Source organism: Salmo salar, chromosome ssa29 (assembly GCF_905237065.1).
Source record: "Salmo salar chromosome ssa29, Ssal_v3.1, whole genome shotgun sequence".
In the NCBI taxonomy this organism is placed as follows: domain Eukaryota; kingdom Metazoa; phylum Chordata; class Actinopteri; order Salmoniformes; family Salmonidae; genus Salmo; species Salmo salar.
In genome coordinates, this window is record NC_059470.1 from 10,162,727 (window position 1) to 10,181,540 (window position 18,814).

General features: G+C 40.5%; 1 protein-coding gene across 1 annotated transcript in view; it reads left to right on the forward strand.

Annotated features, from left to right (window-relative positions):
* Positions 1–18,814, forward strand: part of LOC123731526 (disks large-associated protein 1) — a 204,099-nt gene that overhangs the window by 125,644 nt on the left and 59,641 nt on the right. The window lies entirely within an intron of this gene.

The window sequence follows — 18,814 nt, forward strand, 5'->3', positions numbered from 1 at the left end:
AGCAGATAGCCCAGCATTAGTCTTAGCCTTGGAGTATAGAGGCAATCCCATCAAAGGGCCTCAGCTAGTTGGTGGCCTGGTGGATGTGGACCGTTCGGGTGAGTGCTGATTCCCAGAAGGGTCACATAGGCCTTTTTCATGCAATGTGGATTGTTTTTGCTTTGTTTGTCGTGTCTTTTTATTCTATTTCCTGTCCTTTATGATTGTTTCCCAGCATTAGCGTGACTAAACCACAGTTTATTGCTTTATGTAATATAAATCAAAGTAGGTCACAATATAAGAGATTGACCCAACCAGAAATCCACCATAAGGCCATGATGACAACATGTAGGTTAAAGCTTAATTTCCTAAATAAGTTTTCTGTATAGAGCCGTTTGTAGGGGGGGTTTAAGGGGGGGCTTTAGTACCATATTTCAGGAGGACACATTTAGCTGCTGCACATTGGCTGTGTCTCAAATGGCACCCTATACCGTATAGTGCACTACTTTTGACCAGAGTCCTACAGGCCCTGGTCAAAAGTAGTGCACTATACAGGGAATAGGGTGCCATTTGGGGACGTAGATATTATGTTGAGGCCATGTCAACACATTAGCACCACACACAGTAGAGCACATGGAGGGATCAGGAACTCGTGGCTAACTTCAGGGTCTACATTTGCCCCACTTTGACGCTAACACCGGCAGACGGGCAGGTTACTCTACTGTGTCTATATGTGTAGTTTAACTGCACTTCTTAGTAACAATAGTCTTCAGGGGTATATAAAAACAAACCTGCTTACTGGATTTTGTGAATTGTTTTGTGAATATATTAAACATATTCCCAAAAGTTCCTTTTGTGATTCTACAAGACATTTCATGTATTAATCCACAATATTTTATAATGTTAATAAACATAAAGAGACTAAGCCACATTTGAATTATCATTATTTAATTATCAGTAATATCAGCTAGTACTGCCTATTCCAATACCACTATCGTACTATAGCAGTAGGGATTCAGCAGTAGTAGTTGGCTTGTGGTGTTAGTGATGTTAGCAGATTTTTCACACATCTAGGTCATGGCCTAGGATGATGAATGATACTACCATGTGCTATATAAACATGCTAATGTAATTGGGATGCACACATTGCTAGCTAACGACGCTAGCTAACTCCCAAGGACAGACTGTTTCCTTCTGAACCTCTCAGCACTTCTCTACGTGCAGAAAGAGATAGATATAGCCTGATCACAAACTGCGACCACACCTGAGTCCCACCTCTGAAGGAGTCGTTAGATATGAGTTAAATTGAAAAATATAAAATCATGAAATAATCCAGTGCCTAACTTTTTGTAGGTCATCATCCTGAACTTGAAAGGCTAAAATGGATTTGGGGAATTTCAGTGTGTCTCACTTTTGGAAGAACTCTTAGAATACTAATTTAGTGAACGAAATGACTGGATCCTCTCTCACACTCACACACATATATACACACACACACACACACACACACACACACACACACACACACACACACACACACACACACACACACACACACACACACACACACACACACACACACACACACACACACACACACACACACACACACACACACACACACACCCCACATAGTTTTTAATCTCAAACCATTTGGGTTAATATTCTGAGTTTGTTGATTTGTTTATGTTGTGGAGTTACGCAACAACACGTTGTGATATAATAGTAATGGCTACAAATATGGATGGCTACAAATATAATACATTATTTCCTGATCTTTGGCATTTACTGACCAGGCACAAAATTGAATGCATCCCAAATGGCACCTATTCTCTATATTGTGCACTACTTTTGGGGCCCAGGTCAAAAGTAGTGCCCTATGTACGGAATAGGGTGTCATTGGGCTGTTTTCAAAGGTAGTGCACTATATAGGGAATAGGGTTCAATTTGGTATGCAATACTGACTGAGATGCCTTTCCTTTCCAGCAATGAAAAAAATACACATTTAAATGCTTAGGGGAAGAGCCTGTCATTTTGCATGGTTCTCGTGTGCGCCCACTTGAAGTGAATGTCAGGAGTGGTAACTTGAATGTTAAACCACACGTATTATCCTGTTGGTGGTGGTGCAAACTGCAAATCACTTTTCACAGCTGCACATTAGTAGGTTTGAAAAAGCATTGTTTCTGTTCAGAAAATCCATTTGTTTCCATGGATTGGAGTTAAGCAGTTATGGAATTAGGCTACCTATGGCTTTTTTGAGTGATTCTTACGTTATTTTATGGATGTCCACTTGATTTGAAAGATCCACCTGAGCTATACCTCAACTGAACAGATCGACCTTATGGCTGAGGGAGTCTGGTAGTGGAAAAACAGGAATGAAAAACTGTGATGTTCTATCTCTCTCTCGCTCTCTCTCTCACTCTCTCCCGCCATGACGTCACACCTTTCCACATGAATAGGACTTTCAACTTGAAAGGAAAATGTCAGTCGCAGTCAGTTTATTTCCAAATCAAAGGATACCTTTGTGATCTAATGTGATCTCACGTTTTTTTTAAGGGAAGTAATGAAATGGTATGGGGGTTTTACGGTAAGTGGTACTCTGTTCAGCTAAAATTGTGTACAAATCTTTAATCAATATGATTAAATTTGACATGATCACTTAGCACTGACTTTTCAATATGACCCCACCTGATTTGGGGTACGCTGGTCTTTCTGCTGCTGCGCCACAAAGTCTGTACACTCTTAGAAAAAAAGAAGCTAGTGCCAAAACCCTTTTGCAATGGGTTCTATCTAGAACCCTCTATGTAGGGTTCTTCAAAGAACCCCCTGTATATGGTTCTACCTACAGCACTTTATGAAGGGTTATGCCCAGCACCAAAAAGGGTTCACAGCCATATTAGCCTTTAAAATTGTATTATTTATGACAATACATTACGTGTATCATAAGGCCTTTCTTTGAAGGCCTAGTTATACCCTAACACAGTGGTGTTAGGAATCTCCTGGTTTATAGGCCACATCAGGCCTGCAAGTCACATAATACTGGCTTGTAAAGTGATGTGTAATTCCTTTTGGAATCCAGCCAGAGTTAGGATATCCAACAAGTAGAAGTGTTAATCACCTGCAACCAGCTTTCAGAATAACTGTCAGGGTAGGGAAGATTGAATACTGAGACTACCTCAATCATCTAAACTGGAACAACCATATCAGTAATGGGTGCAATAAATCAAATTACTAACAGATTGGATTAGTTTACAAAACTGTATGTTATGCATCTCTGTGTAGCATAAAATGTATCAACCAATCAATGTACATGTAAAAACATATATTACAGTAAAACAAACAATTCAGAAAATCTCCCTGCAATAAAGCATGCTGGGAAATATTATATATGGTTCTATGTAGAACCCTTCTTGCCTTCCAAATGATATTTTTTTGCCTTCCAAAGAATCATCAAAGAACCCTTTCTTCCAAACAAACAGTTCTTGGTATGTTAAAGGTTCTAGGTAGAACCCTTTGCCTTACAAATAATTATTGTCTTCCAAAAAGTGTTCTTCTGATCAAAACAGTTCTTGGTAGAACCGTATCACTTTGCAAATAACCGTTTTGTAGCATTCTCCCAAACACATTCATTACTGATAATACATCTCTGCACTGCCATTTTAGTTATCAATTCTTTTATTTAACCATTATTTAACTAGGCAAGTCAGAACAGTTTCTTATTTTACAATGACAGCCAAACCCTCCCTTAACCCTTAATCCAGGCAAACACTGGGCCAATTGTGTACCACCCTATGGGAATCCCAATCACTTTCGGTTGTAATACAACCTGGGATTGAACTAGGGTCTGTAGTGACACCTGTAGCACTAGAGATGCAGTGCCTTAGACCACTGCACCACTCAGGAGCCTAAATTAACCTCTCTCGGGTATGTGGGACGCTAGCGTCCCACCCACGAGACACACTATTCAACAGCCAGTGAAATAGCAGGGCGCCAAATTCAAAACAACAAAAATCTCATAATTCAAATTTCTCAAACATTCAACTATTATATTCCATTTTAAAGATATACGTCTCGTTAATCCAACCACATTGTCCAATTTCAAAAAGGCTTTACGGCGAAAGCATAACATTACATTATGTTAGGACAGCGCCTAGACAAGAAAAACCACACAGCCATTTTCCACGCAAGGAGAGGCATCACAAAAACCATAAATACAGCTAAAATGAAACACTAACCTTTGATGATCTTCATCAGATGGCACTCATAGGACTTCATGTTACACAATACATGTATGTTTTGCTCGATAAAGTTCATATTTATATCCAAAAAACCCATTTTACATTGGCGTGTAATGTTCAGAAATGTTTTGCCTCCCAAAACTTCCAGTGAATGAGCACATCAATTTACAGAAATACTCATCATAAACATTGATAAAATATTCAACTGTTATTCAAAGAATTATAGATACACTTCTCCTTAATGCAACTGCTGTGTCAGATTTCAAAAAAGCTTTTCGGCGAAAGCAAACTTTGCAATAATCTGAGTACAGCACTCAGATATCAAAACAAGCCATACAGATACCCGCCATTTTGGAGTCAACAGAAATGACAAAAATGACATTATAAATATTCACTTACCTTTGATGATCTTCATCGGAATGCACTCCCAGGAATCCCAGTTCCAGAATAAATGTTTGTTTTGTTTGATAAAGTTCATCTTTATGTCCAAATACCTCCATTATGTTCGCGCGTTCAGTCGAGTAATCCAAATCCACTGTGCTCGCGCAGTGAGTTCAGACGAAAAGTCAAAAAAGTTATATTACAGTTCGTTGAAACATGTCAAACGATGTATAGAATCAATCTTTAGGATGTTTTTATCATAAATCTTCCATAATATTCCGACTGGACGATTCCTTTGTCTTCAGAAATGAAAAGTAACACAGCTAACTCCCACGGGAGTGTGTGCCACTGAGCTCATGTCATTTTCTCAGCCATCTGATTCCAATGGCTCTTATTCTCACCCCAGTCACAGTAGAAGCATGAAACAACGTTCTAAAGACTGTTGACATCTAGTGGAAGCCTTAGGAAGTGCAATATGACCCCATAGACACTGTATACTGGATAGGGAATCACTTGAAAAACTACAAACCTAAGATTTCCACACTTCCTGGTTGGATTTTTTCTCAGGTTTTTACCTGCCGTATGAGTTCTGTTATACTCACAGACATCATTCAAACAGTTTTAGAAACTTCAGAGTGTTATCTATCCAAATCTACTTATACTTTGCATATCCTACCTTCTGGGCCTGAGCAGCAGGCAGTTTACTACGGGCACACTTTTCATCCGGACGTCAAAATACTGCCCCCTACCCCGATGAAGTTAACTGACTATTCTCTCGTCATTTGTTTAATTGACTTATTTCAGCAATTTGAGGGTTTTCTGCAGCATTGTCTTATGTTGGTGGGGCATATTATTCAGTTTTTAATGTTACTCCTGAATTACTCTGAAAAATAAAAAGTGTATCTTCAACAAAGCTGAGATTCACTTTTAAGTTAGAAGTGTCGGAGTACAGGTGCTATAGCAAGAATATTGGAATGCTGTGAACCAAGAGGTTGAGAGTTCAAATCCCAACTGAAATGTGTCTTCCACATTTAACCCAACCCCTTTGAATCAAAGAGATGCGTGGGGCTGCCGTAATCAACATCTATGTCTTTGGCGCCCAGAGAACAGTTCCTTGCTCAGGGGCAGAATGACAGATTTTTAGCTCGTCAGCTCAGGTTACTGGCCCCACTCTCTAACCACTAGGCTACCTGCCGCTCCATAAATGTAAGTTGATATTCCTGGAACTTCCTAATTACTTTATTTTGTTTGCAGGGCATAATGTGAAAATTTGAATCCACATGTGAAAGGTTATGTGATCATGTGCAAATCATCACGTGAAGCGTTTCAAGACCACATGGTTTCACATATGATAGGTTAAATCAAATTATTTCACATGAAAATTCCACATGATTTGCACATGTGGATTTTCACTTGATCACTTAACTTTCTTACTGACTTTATTGCCCCCATGGGTGCAACAAAATTTCCCCATGGGGACAATAAAGTCAGTAAGTAAGTTAAGTGATCAAGTGAAAATCCACATGTGCAAATCATGTGGAATTTTCATGTGAAATAATTTGATTTTCCACATGAAATCATTTGGCTTTCCCGTAATGGAATGCACTCGCTAATTTGTTTACATTGATCAAACAGTTCCGTCACAGAATACATTTGTCTCTGGGATGTGTTTGGGTGGTGGTGGTCAAACCCACTACAACTCACTCCCAGTCACTCCATTTGTCTGGGGGAGCGATGACAGTCACCATAATTAGTTTGGTAGGTGACAAAGGAGTTGTCACCTGGAAAGTGGGGAGATCAATCCATGTATGTAGTGATGTGTTTTCATATAACATAATAAACTAGATACAGAGTGGAAACATGCCTATTAAGGGCAACTAGGCATTGTGCGGAATTGTGTTAAGGACAGGTACGAAATGACTGTGTTGGGTATTTAAACAGGGAGGATGACTGCATTAAAGGGGTAATCTGGGATTCTAGCAACAACAAAGTGGGCACCTCGGCACTTTTTGTGGGAAATAGCTGAGAAAAGGGGCTGGACAACCATGGATCTACCAAAGGATGTAGAAAGATTGCCCAGATTGCCCCTTTAAGGTTTGTTGGAAATGTGTACCTGTTCGTGGAGGATATTGACTTGGTTTTGATCTAATTTAATCCATTTTGCATGACATATATCAGCTTTATCAGGAATACCTGCATACAATTGTAGGTAGTGGTCGATAGATTATGATTTTTCAACGCCGATATCGATTATTGGAGGACCAAAAAAAGCTGATACCGATTAATCGGCTGATTTTTATATATATATTTGTAATAATGACAATTACAACAATACTGAATGAACACTTTTATTTTAACTTAATATAATACAAATAAAATCTATTTAGTCTCAAATAAATAATGAAACATGTTCAATTTGGTTTAAATAATGCAAAAACACAGTGTTGGAGAAAAGTAAAAGTCCAATATGTGCCATGTAAAAAAGCTAACATTTAAGTTCCTTGCTCAGAACATGAGAACATATGAAAGCTGGTGGCTCAATATTCCCAGTTCTTCAATATTGCCAGTTAAGAAGTTTTAGGTTGTAGTTATTATAGGAATTATGACGCGTCGACTATTTCTCTCTATACCATTTGTATTTCATATACCTTTGACTATTGGATGTTCTTATAGGCACTTTAGTATTGCCAACCTAATCTCGGGAGTTGATAGGCTTGAAGTCATAAACAGCGCTGTGCTTCAAGCATTGCTAAGAGCTGCTGGCAAAACACAGTAAAGTGCTGCTTGAATGAATGCTTACGAGCCTGCTGCTGCCTACCACCGCTCAGTTAGACTGTTCCATTAAAATCTCAAATCATAGACTTAATTATAATATAATAAACACAGAAATACGAGCCTTTGGTCATTAATATGGTCAAATCCGGAAAATATAATTTTGAAAACGAAACGTTTATTCTTTCAGTTATCGAACGGGTGGCAACCCTAAGTCTAAATATTGCTGTTACATTGCACAACCTTCAATGTTATGTCATAATTATGTAAAATGATTGCAAATTAATTACGGTCTTCACACAGTTCGTAACGAGCCAGGCGGCCCAAACTGTTGCATATATCCTGACTCTGCTTGCACTGAACGCAAGAGAAGTGACACAATTTCCCTAGTTAATATTGCCTGCTAACATTAATTTATTTTAACTAAATATGCAGGTTTAAAAATATATACTTCTGTGTATTGATTTTAAGAAAGGTATTGATGTTTATGGTTAGGTACATTTGTGAAACGATTGTGCCTTGTTCGCGAATGCGCTTTTGTTAAATCATCACCCATTTGGTGAAGTTGAAGTAGGCTGTGATTCGATGATAAATTAACAGGCACCGTATTGATTATATGCAACGGAGGACAAGCTAGTTAACCTAGTAATATCATCAACCATGTGCAGTTAACTAGTCATTATGGGAAGATTGATTGTTTTTTATAAAATAAGTTTAACGCTAGCCAGCAACTTACCTTGGCTCCTTGCAGCCACAAGGTCCTTTTGACGCTGCACTCGCGTAACAGGTGGTCAGCATGCCCCGCAGTTTCCTCGGGGATTGCAATGTAATCGGCCATAATCGGCGTCCAAAAAGGCCGATTACCTATTGTTATGAAAACTTGATATCAGCCCTAATTAATCGGCCATGTCAATTAATCGGTTGACCTCTAATTGTAGATAATGCATTTCCAGGAATACCCTGTCATTTTTTGATATGAAGAAAATATATAGCTGATTCAAATTCAGAAATGAGCCACTTGTAAAACTGCAGATCTCCTAGAAATTGAGTGAGCCCTCTATAAAAATAGTTGGTCTAGAGGAAGATTTGTTCAATTTTCCCCTTTGATGTTTAATTTTTATGCCAGATATCACTTTGGAGGATCTATATTTTATGAAGCAGATCACACATACTGTACACACTCAGTGAAAATGTTGGAATGATAATCTGCGTCCCAAATGCCACCCTATTCCCAAGTGCATAGAGCCCATAGGGCTCTGGTCAAAAGTAGTGCACTTTGTAGGGAATAGGTGCCATTTGGAATGCATACAATTTTGTAGATACATGTATCTATCGTTTAAGAATGTTATTAAGGGGGAGACAGCAATATTCGGTGGCGTTCAGCCAATTAATATAAAGCCTGTCTCTGGAGGCCCCTAACAATCACTTCTCAGCTTAGTCAAGCAAAATCCACAGACAGAGATATGTGTTGTAGTTTTTGTTTAAAGCCACTACTCAACTCCAAGTGTAAGAACTACAATCAGTCTCTAATTGACATATGTATCTACTCTGACTGCATTCCAAATGGAACTGTATTCCCTTTATAGTGCACTACTTTCGACCAGAGCTCATGACCAAAAGTAGTCCACTAAAAAGGGAATAGGGATTCTCTCTCACTCTTCCTCCTGCTCTCGTGGATGTGTTCCTCATCTTACTTTAGCTGGAACATGAAAAGTTTAAAGATTTCGCTGATAAATGATTAATAAAGTAAAGTTCAGGCAGGCATGTTTATAAAGAAGCTAAGAAATTGTACAGCACAATTGTTCCTTCTCATCGATGTCCCTATCAGAAAATAGTCATAGGAAGTCATTGAGACTTGGTCAATATCAAATGTTCAACATGAGCTGGTAATTTGTAAGTTAGGAATGGATGAAATAACAGAGGGATGGGGCAGATTGACTTAGTCTGTACTAATTAGCTCATGTTAGGAAACAAACAACAATTTTGTCTGTCATTGTTTGTTGCCACGACAATTGCTGCCTAACCTTGCAGCAACCCCTCCCCCTCCAAAAGGACAGCAATGGAGATAATCTTTTAAGCTTTATTGTGTAATCCTTGTTGATTTTCTTTAATTGTATGTGGGGGCGTCACCGGCTGGAATGCCCTTGTGTATGTATTAAAGACATTGTCTAATAAATTCAATTCAATAGTCTGCCTCCAGAATGATGCACTTATTTTTCACTTATTCATATTGTTTCTGCACCCAGTAGTGTTCAGACATGTCATAATGTTGTATTACAGCTTTTAACTTTCAGCTAAGATCAAAGCCATGGCTTTGTGGAGGGAAGGTTCTTCATACAGCTTCATGCTTCCTTGTTATCCTGTGCACAAGCACGCACAGAAAGGCTCCTACTCTGTGGACCACATCATGTGCTTCCCCTATGGGGAGGGGAGGTAATCTGTTCTACCTCACGATAAATGATTTCCAGGTTGGAGGGTAGAGAGCTCCTTCTTCACAGCGGCTCCACACCGGGGTAAATGCCTTTATAGATGCTCTCTAAGCTCCAAACTCTTGACCAGGCGCCCAGCGTTTGATGTCTGTGGAGGAAGATCGACGATCCAGGCCCAGGATCCCTTCAGCTGGCTTTTATTTTGCCTGCTCAAAAAGCCATGCAGTTAACTTCTCCCTCCTTCCCCTCCCGTATACACACACACACACACACACACACACACACACACACACACACACACACACACACACACACACACACACACACACACACACACACACACACACACACACACACACACACACACACACCCCACATTCTATTGATTGTGTGAAACCTCAAAGAGACAGTGTGCAAGAAGTTGCTTAGCTGTTTAGCATATTTATATCATAGCATTTATTTGCTTCAGTGACTGCCCGATCACGGGGTGGAATAAATATAAAACTCTGATTAGGTTTGGGGTGTACACAGTTGTGTTCAATGTGTGCTTTTAGCTTGTGGGTAACAATAAAATCAACAGAGAAATCAATTTTCTCAGTAGAGCCCAAAAAAGCTTAGCCTTAGAGTAGAATATAGCCTGCTGTGCTGACGCAGTGGATGTAGCCTAAATGGTTCCCCCATACCAGTGGTTCCCAAATGTTTTTTGTAGTTGTTGTTTTTTTATGAAACTCAGTCCATCTTTAAACTTACTCTTGAAAGTTGTAATAGTAGAATGCACAAGGTGCAGTTTCTAAATTGGGTAGTTCCTCTTGTCATGTTAGTCATTGATTTGAATTTAGTTCAACTACCACCAAGTTACTGCGAAATCTAGTTCAATTACTAGTTGAACTACATGTAGTTCACTACTCCCCAACACTGGTGATGAGCCCTGTAGTATGCAGCTCTATCCCACCAGGCAAACATCTGTTGAATCAATGTTCCATCAATGTCATGTTTCAAACAGACTGGTTGAAGATCAATACATGTGACCAACCGCCTCAAATCGGTTTTATGTAGCAAAATTTGAAATTGTGTTTTTTACATTGTATAAGAGTAGAGACTCAGAGCTACACAATGGTATATCATAAACTGCAGTTGAGGAACAATGGGAAAGTAATTTTGCTTTGAAAGTAGATCAACTTGTAAACTCACTTTTGAGAAAATGGCCTTTGAATATTTTGGTACTACTACTGGAGAGCCCTTCTTTGTCTACACCCATTCAGCATCTTTCACACCCTCATAAGCGTTAACCCCACCCATCTCTTTAAGGGTTGATCCGAGTGTTCCGTACTAACAACCACAGTCAAGCACCCAACATAACTTGCTAGCTACTTCCAGACACAAATGAGAAAACAGCTAACTGAACATTACTCCCCCTAGCAGAGCTGGTTAGACACCGGCCATATTCAACGGGTGTTGAGCTTTCATAAATGAATCAGTTATTCTGTGCTCTGGCACACTCAGACGAGACTTTTGTTAAGACATGTAGCTAGCTAGATTGATAGGTAAACAATGAACCATAATCCCAACTAATGACGTTACTACCTTGCATGAATCTGCAGGTAGCTAACCAACCAGGTTCAACGTTACCTTGCTAACATTAGGCTATAACTAGTCAAGCAAATGGCTCTGAGATACGAATAATAAGATCATACCCGTAACGAAAGCTAGCAAGCCAGCCAGCTAATGTTAGCTAGCTAACAGTAGACTTTAAATTGAAATGAAACCACTTTCTGTCTAAATTAGAAATGTGTAATATCTGAAAATGTAGCTAGCTAGACTATCTTACCCATATACATCATGGATGGATGCATTTCCTGTCGGATGCCATGGTTGTCCTTAGTTTGAAGATGTATTTTTTTTCTCCATGTCTTCATACTCAAATTCCACAGATTTCAAAACTTGGTCCTCCAGAAAGTGGGGAGCATACACTTAACATTAGCTAGCGAGCCAGCCAGCTAGCATTTGCTAGATAACAGTACACTTTAACTTGACATTAGGCTTATGCAGTTTTACTACGAAATAAATGTTTTTTAAAAAGCAGCGTTAGACCTGATTGCCTAGACAAACTGACAAGCTCAAATAGACAGAAGCCTGCTATATGGCAGACCAATCCAAACGTATCTCTAGGCATGTCCAGCCCACTCATTATCTCAGCCAATCATGGCTAGCGGGAAAGTTGCTGACTTTTTCTATGGCTAAACCAACTAGGCTCTTAATTTAACAATTGTATTTGTATTTACAGATGGCATGCACGTTTGTACTAAGGCACATGAAAGTTCACATGTTCAAGAAGGCATTTCTGCCCAAAAAATGCATTTTGATCAACAACAAAATAAAATTCACGTTCAAACGGCTTTACTGTGAAGTACGCCTAGTTTCCTGAAACGGGTCACATATTGTATACTTGCATTTGAGAAAAGTACACAGTTTAAGTCTAATTTTAACCTGTTAGGGCTAGGGGGCAGTATTGACACGGCTGGATAAAGAACATACCCGATTTAATCTGGTTACCACTCCTACCCAGTAACTAGAATATGCATATACTTATTACATATGGATAGAAAACACCCTACATTTTCTAAAACTGTTTGAATGGTGTCTGTGAGTATAACAGAACTCAAATGGCAGGTCAAAACCTGAGAGATTCCTTTACAGGAAGTGGCCTGTCTGACCATTTCTTGAACTTCTTTTCCATCTCTATCATTTACTAAGGATCTCTGCTCTAACGTGACACTTCCCACGTCGTCCATAGGCGCTCAGAGCCCGGGAAAAAACAGAATGTCGTCATTCCAGCCCCAGGCTGAAACACATTATCGCCTTTCTCAAGTGGCCGATCAAGGGACACTGGGCTTATGCGCGTGACCCCAACCGCCCCCGCCTTTGGGATTTTTTCCTCTGTTTGCCGAAAAGGAGATTCCCTGTCGGAATATTATCGCTTTTCTACGAGAAAAATGTCGTAAAAATTGATTTTAAACAGCGGTTGACATGCTTCGAAGTACGGTAATGGAATATTTAGAATTTTATTGTCACGAATTGCGCCATGCGCGCGACACTTCTTTACTATTTCGGATAGTGTCTGGAACGCACAAACAAAACGCCGCTATTCGGATATAACGATGGATTATTTTGGACCAAACCAACATTTGTTATTGAAGTAGCAGTCCTGGGTGTGCATTCTGACGAAGACAACAAAAGGTAATCAAACTTTTATAATAGTAAATATGATTATGGTGAGTGCTAAACTTGCCGGGTGTCTAAATAGCGAGCCCGTGATGCCTGGGCTATGTACTTAGAATATTGCAAAATGTGCTTTCACCAAAAAGCTATTTTAAAATCGGACATATCGAGTGCATAGAGGAGGTCTGTATCTATAATTCTTAAAATAATTGTTATGCTTTTTGTGAACGTTTATCGTGAGTAATTTAGTAAAATGTTAGCGAATTCCCCGGAAGTTTGCGGGGGTATGCTAGTTCTGAACGTCACATGCTAATGTAAAAAGCTGGTTTTTGATATAAATATGAACTTGATTGAACAAAACATGCATGTATTGTATAACATAATGTCCTAGGGTTGTCATCTGATGAAGATTATCAAAGGTGAGTGCTGCATTTAGCTGTCTTCTGGGTTTTGGTGACATTATATGCTGGCTTGAAAAATGGGTGTCTGATTATTTCTGGCTTGGTACTCTGCTGACATAATCTAATGTTTTGCTTTCGTTGTAAAGCCTTTTTGAAATCGGACAGTGTGGTTAGATTAACGAGAGTCTTGTCTTTAAATGGCTGTAAAATAGTCATATGTTTGAGAAATTAGAGGTTAACCAGATTTCAACCACAAATGAACAATGCGATTTAAAGATTTGGTTATTTCAAGTTGAATGAAATATCCAGCAAAATGTAATATTTTCACCCTTAGGGATAGCAATAGTAGTGACTTTGGTCTTATTTGTGTGTTGTAAACAAACAAACACACAGAGATAGGGTCATTTTGGGCTGTTCACTGCTCAGCAAAGATCAAAACGCCTGGACCCATTTACAGTAATTCCTGCCTTTTTGCTCATTTGAGATTTTTTGGCTTGTCTGTAATCCTAGATAATGTGTGTGCCTATAGTGCTTGCCTTATCCTCATGAATATCAGACTGTAAAATAAAACGTGGTCAAAGTACTATAACACACATACAGTTGAAGTCGGAAATTTACGAACACCATCCCAACCGTGAAGCACGGGGGTGGCAGCATCATGTTGTGGGGGTGCTTTGCTCCAGGAGGGACTGGTGCACTTCATTAAAACTGTCATTGTAACTTCTTTTTCAACCACTCCATAAATCTCTTGTTAACAAACTATAGTTTTGGCAAGTCGGTTAGGACATCTACTTTGTGCATGACCAGGGGTGGAAATCCCGGCGAAAATCTGATATCAACTTTGGAGGGGACAATTACATGAAATTTTCTCAAGAGCAATTCCTGAGGGGGACACCAAAAGTAGTGCTGTAACAAATAGCCTACATTGTAATATGGTAAATGTATATTGAGGAACCAAAGAAATAAGGTGTGTGTGTGTGTGTGTGTGTCTGTGTGTGTGTGTGTGTGTGTGTGTGTGTGTGTGTGTGTGTGTGTGTGTGTGTGTGTGTGCGTGTGTGTGCGTGTGTGTGTGTGTTCTCATGAATGTTTCTGTGTTCACTCCAATGCGAATACAGCGGTGGGGGCTGGGAATTAGTTGAGATAAATTGTTTTTATCTCATTTGTATTCTCTCAATAGAATATGCTTATATAGGCCTAAGCGATATTTGATCCCTCTGTCTTACACAGAAATGGAAATATCATCATAATGTTCACAAACAGTTTAGTCCATCCTCAATTAATGTAGCCTCCACATATTCCTCAAATGGCATTCTATTCACTACATAGTACAAAGGGCCTATATGGACCCTGGTCAAAATAAGTGCACTATGTAGGGAATAGGGTGGCATTTGGGACGCATCACATGCATAATGTATGTACTATACACTAGGGATTTAACCTGGGTAGCCGGGATCCAGGGACTCTCCCGGGAACACTCTTCACATTTCCCGAAAAAATGTCATGGCAAGACCTGGGAAATTACAACATTTACCCCTATCTTGCACTAATGCAATTCTACAAAATACACAAAATGAGCAGCATCAGATTAGCTAAATAAAATAGCACATTATACAAACAGGTTGTCGCATGGAAGCCTTTAGCCCAACGTATTTACCTCACACAAAGTCGCCATAAATTCAAAGCACACACATAATTGACACTGCTGGACTGCGCACGTGACCCACATGCAGTTAATAAACCCTACAGAAAACCCCTACAGTATAGCCTATAAAAGAACTCGTGCCTCTTTGAGCTGTCGTCGTGACTCTTCAGACAGACCAAAATGTGATAGGCCTATGCACAATTCACTGCATAGGCATCTCTGTCACAGACAGAACAAAATCTTCTCCTGTCCTAGAGCCTAGGCTATTTTCCTATCCAGTCCCAATCCCACGGAAACCCAAAATCTTGACTCATGTCTTGGATGAAAATTCCTAACTTTATTCTGTAATCCATAGGTTGCATTATCAAAGCACATATTTGGCCTATGCTTATACAAATACCATCATAGCATTTTCCCTGCTTTTGCGCTGTCTCGTACTTGCTGCCGATATGAGAGCTTCGGTAGAGAATGTGTGGTCAACAAACGGTATGAGAGTAGACATGGATATTAACAGTTGGTCCCTGTTAATAAGATAAGATACCTGTTAATAAGATACCTTGATATTGAAACTATTTCCACTCTTCATCACTCTTCCCGTTATTCGTGAGCTAATCTGCTGTCTGTATAATCATCAACTCAATTTTACCAAATATAGGAGATATTCTGTCATTCAGTGTCATTCGTTATCTAGCAAGCTTTTGTTTGACTTTTGTTTGTATGATTCCACAACACTATACAAGGGGCGCTCTGTGTTGAGATAGCTCACTGCTGAAATGCGCTGAATTAATTGAGGAACAGGATATCGCTCTGAATTTATGAACGGCCTGTTTCACAATTCACAACAATGTCATTGGCGATCAAAGATATTTACTCTGTCGTTACTAAATATCAGTTTAATTTGCTCTGAAATCTTTACATAGTGGTGCAGGCAAGCCGACAAGGTGATGCAGCAGCCCTTTTATTTGAGGAGAACCCTGGCATAGCGACCATAACTTGGCTTTGAACTTTTGAAGTGGGCACTTCCTATTTGGGCACATTCATTTATGCGGTATTTCCCTGGACTCTCAGGATAAATATGAATTATTCCCAGTATTGAAACTTGGTACATTTTCTGGAAAATTTGAATCCCTACTGTACACAGACCCTATTAAACGGCTTTGAAATAATTCCATTCCTCCGTTTTCTGTCTCTTGTTGTTTGACTTGTTTCCTCCAGTGCACTTTTCTTTCCTCCTTCGCCAGCTAGCACAGTGGACCTGGGCCGAATCCGGCTGAGAGTCGGGGCAGTCGGCTGAGAGTCAGACTCTGCCGACGTCATGCGGCCCAAGTCTGGGCCGCCTTCGGCAGTATTACTTATGGCTAGGAATCGGGGATTGAGCTCGGGCCGATTCCGGTGTGAGTTATCTGGGCCAAATGTATTAATTGGGGCTTAGGACGATTGGGGCTACTCTCTGGCATATGATTACATGGGCTTCTTTATATAATTAACATTTCATTATTTATTTTTCCATATTTTCTCATTGTTTCTGTGATCAAAAAATACAAGTCCTGTGAAGTATTTTAGTACTTTGATACTTTGTGCAAGGCAATTGATAAGCATGTGAAAACGTTGTGGATGGAGCCTCTCTAGTGGCGCAGCGATTTAAGGCACTGCATCGCAGTGAAAACTGTTTTGCTACAGATGATGGTTCGAGACCCGACCGGGAGAGCCATGAGACGTCGCACAATTGGCCCAGCATTGTCCGAGTTAGGAGAGGGTTTTGCCGGCCCAGATGTCCATATCCCATCGCGCTGTAGCGACTCCCGTGGCAGCCAGGAGCATGCACACTGACACGGTCACCAGGTGTATGGTGTTTCCTCCGACATGTTTTATTTGTGGATGGGTATAATTTGTACGCATAAAATGTGTAATAGTAATACATAAAATTACTAAATCGGGTAATTTTATATACATTTTTTTAAATTTGCATTGGGCGGCTTGTGGGGGAATTCTGGTAAAATGCCGGCAAAGTTGGCTGAATTCCGGTAGACGGAAACGGCCCGATGTACTTCGGCCGATTCTGGGCAGTCATTCATTTTGATTCCGGGCCGAGTCCGACACCTGATCAATTCCGGCCCCCCGGAAGAGGGTAGCTTCTGGGCCGATTCCTCATTGCTAGCTGGGTCTCCTCCCCCCTTTTGCTTGCTTTTATTTACCACAGTTGCCTTTGGTTGCGTGTTATAAATCGCTGTAATGAATTCCCTCTGCTAGCTAAGTCTCGGCGCTCTGTGCTGCTATGCTCTGTTAAAGCTCTGCTCTGGGTGCTTGCACCCTTGTTATTTTCCCATTATACTCACCTCCCAGTCCATTGGACTAAGTGACAGTTGGAGTTTTTGCAGCTGTGTGGTGTGTGTGGTGTGTGTGTGTGTGTGTGTGTGTGTGTGTGTGTGTGTGTATCTCAGGTGGCTGGTGACAACTTAATTTGGGAGGACATGCTCATATTAATGTCTGGAATGGAGTAAATGGAATGGTATTGACACATCAAACACATAGTTTCCTTGTGTTTGATACTATTCCATTAATTCCAGTCATTATTATGAGCCGTCCTCCCCTCTCCAGCATCCTGCGTGTGTGTGTGTGTGTGTGTGTGTGTGTGTGTGTGTGTGTGTGTGTGTGTGTGTGTGTGTGTGTGTGTGTGTGTGTGTGCGTGTCTGTGTGCGTCTGTGTGCGTCTGTGTGCGTCTGTGTGTTTGTGCATACTGCATCCTGTTTCTGTGTGTAAAAGGTGCTGTTAAAGGACCTCAAGGATACCACTGTTTTCATGTCACTATATGAGGAAGGGCTTTTATTGCCTGTTGGCTGCAGTGACCCAGGCGCTGCAGGCTTGTTTTAGAGGCCCATTAGTCTGGAGGAAGAGGGAGTAGAGAGGTAGAGCCTCGGGACTCTGTCTGCAGCCACCTCACTCACTGCAGCCTGCAGTCTGGCCCAGCTAAAATGACTGGAAGGACTTAGATCAGGATCTACATTAAAAGTGTCTCAGAATAATTGACGATCTAGGATCAGTTTTCCCTTTTAGATGATAATGAATGAGATAATATGGACAGGGAGGACCAGATCCTAGATCAGCACTCCTATTCTGAGACATTTTGTGAATATAAGCCCATAGGGATATAAACTCAGCAACAAAAGAAACTTCCTCTCATTATCAACTGCGTTTATTTTCAGCAAACTTAACATGTGTAAATATTTGTATGAACATAAGAATCAGCGACGGTGGGTTTGTGCCCATAGGCGACGTTGTTGCCCGGTGATGTCTGGTGAGGACCTGCCTTACGACAGGCCTACAAGCCCTCAGTCCAGCCTCTCTCAGCCTATTGCGGACAGCCTGAGCACTGATGGAGAGATTGTGCGTTCCTGATGTAACTCGGGCAGTTGTTGCTTCCATGTTGTACCTGTCCCGCAGGTGTAATGTTCAGATGTACCGATCCTGTGCAGGTGTTGTTACACGTGGTCTGCCACTGCGAGGACGATCAGCTGTCCGTCTTGTCTCCCTGTAGCGCTGTCTTAGGCGTCTCACAGTACGGACATTACAATTTATTGCCCTGGCCACATCTGCATTCCTCATGCCTCCTTGCAGCATGGCTAAGGCACGTTCACACAGATGAGCAGGGACCCTGGGCATCTTTCTTTTGGTGTTTTTCAGAGTCAGTAGAAAGGTCTCTTTAGTGTCCTAAGTTTTCATAACTGTGACCTTAATTGCCTACCGTCTGTAAGC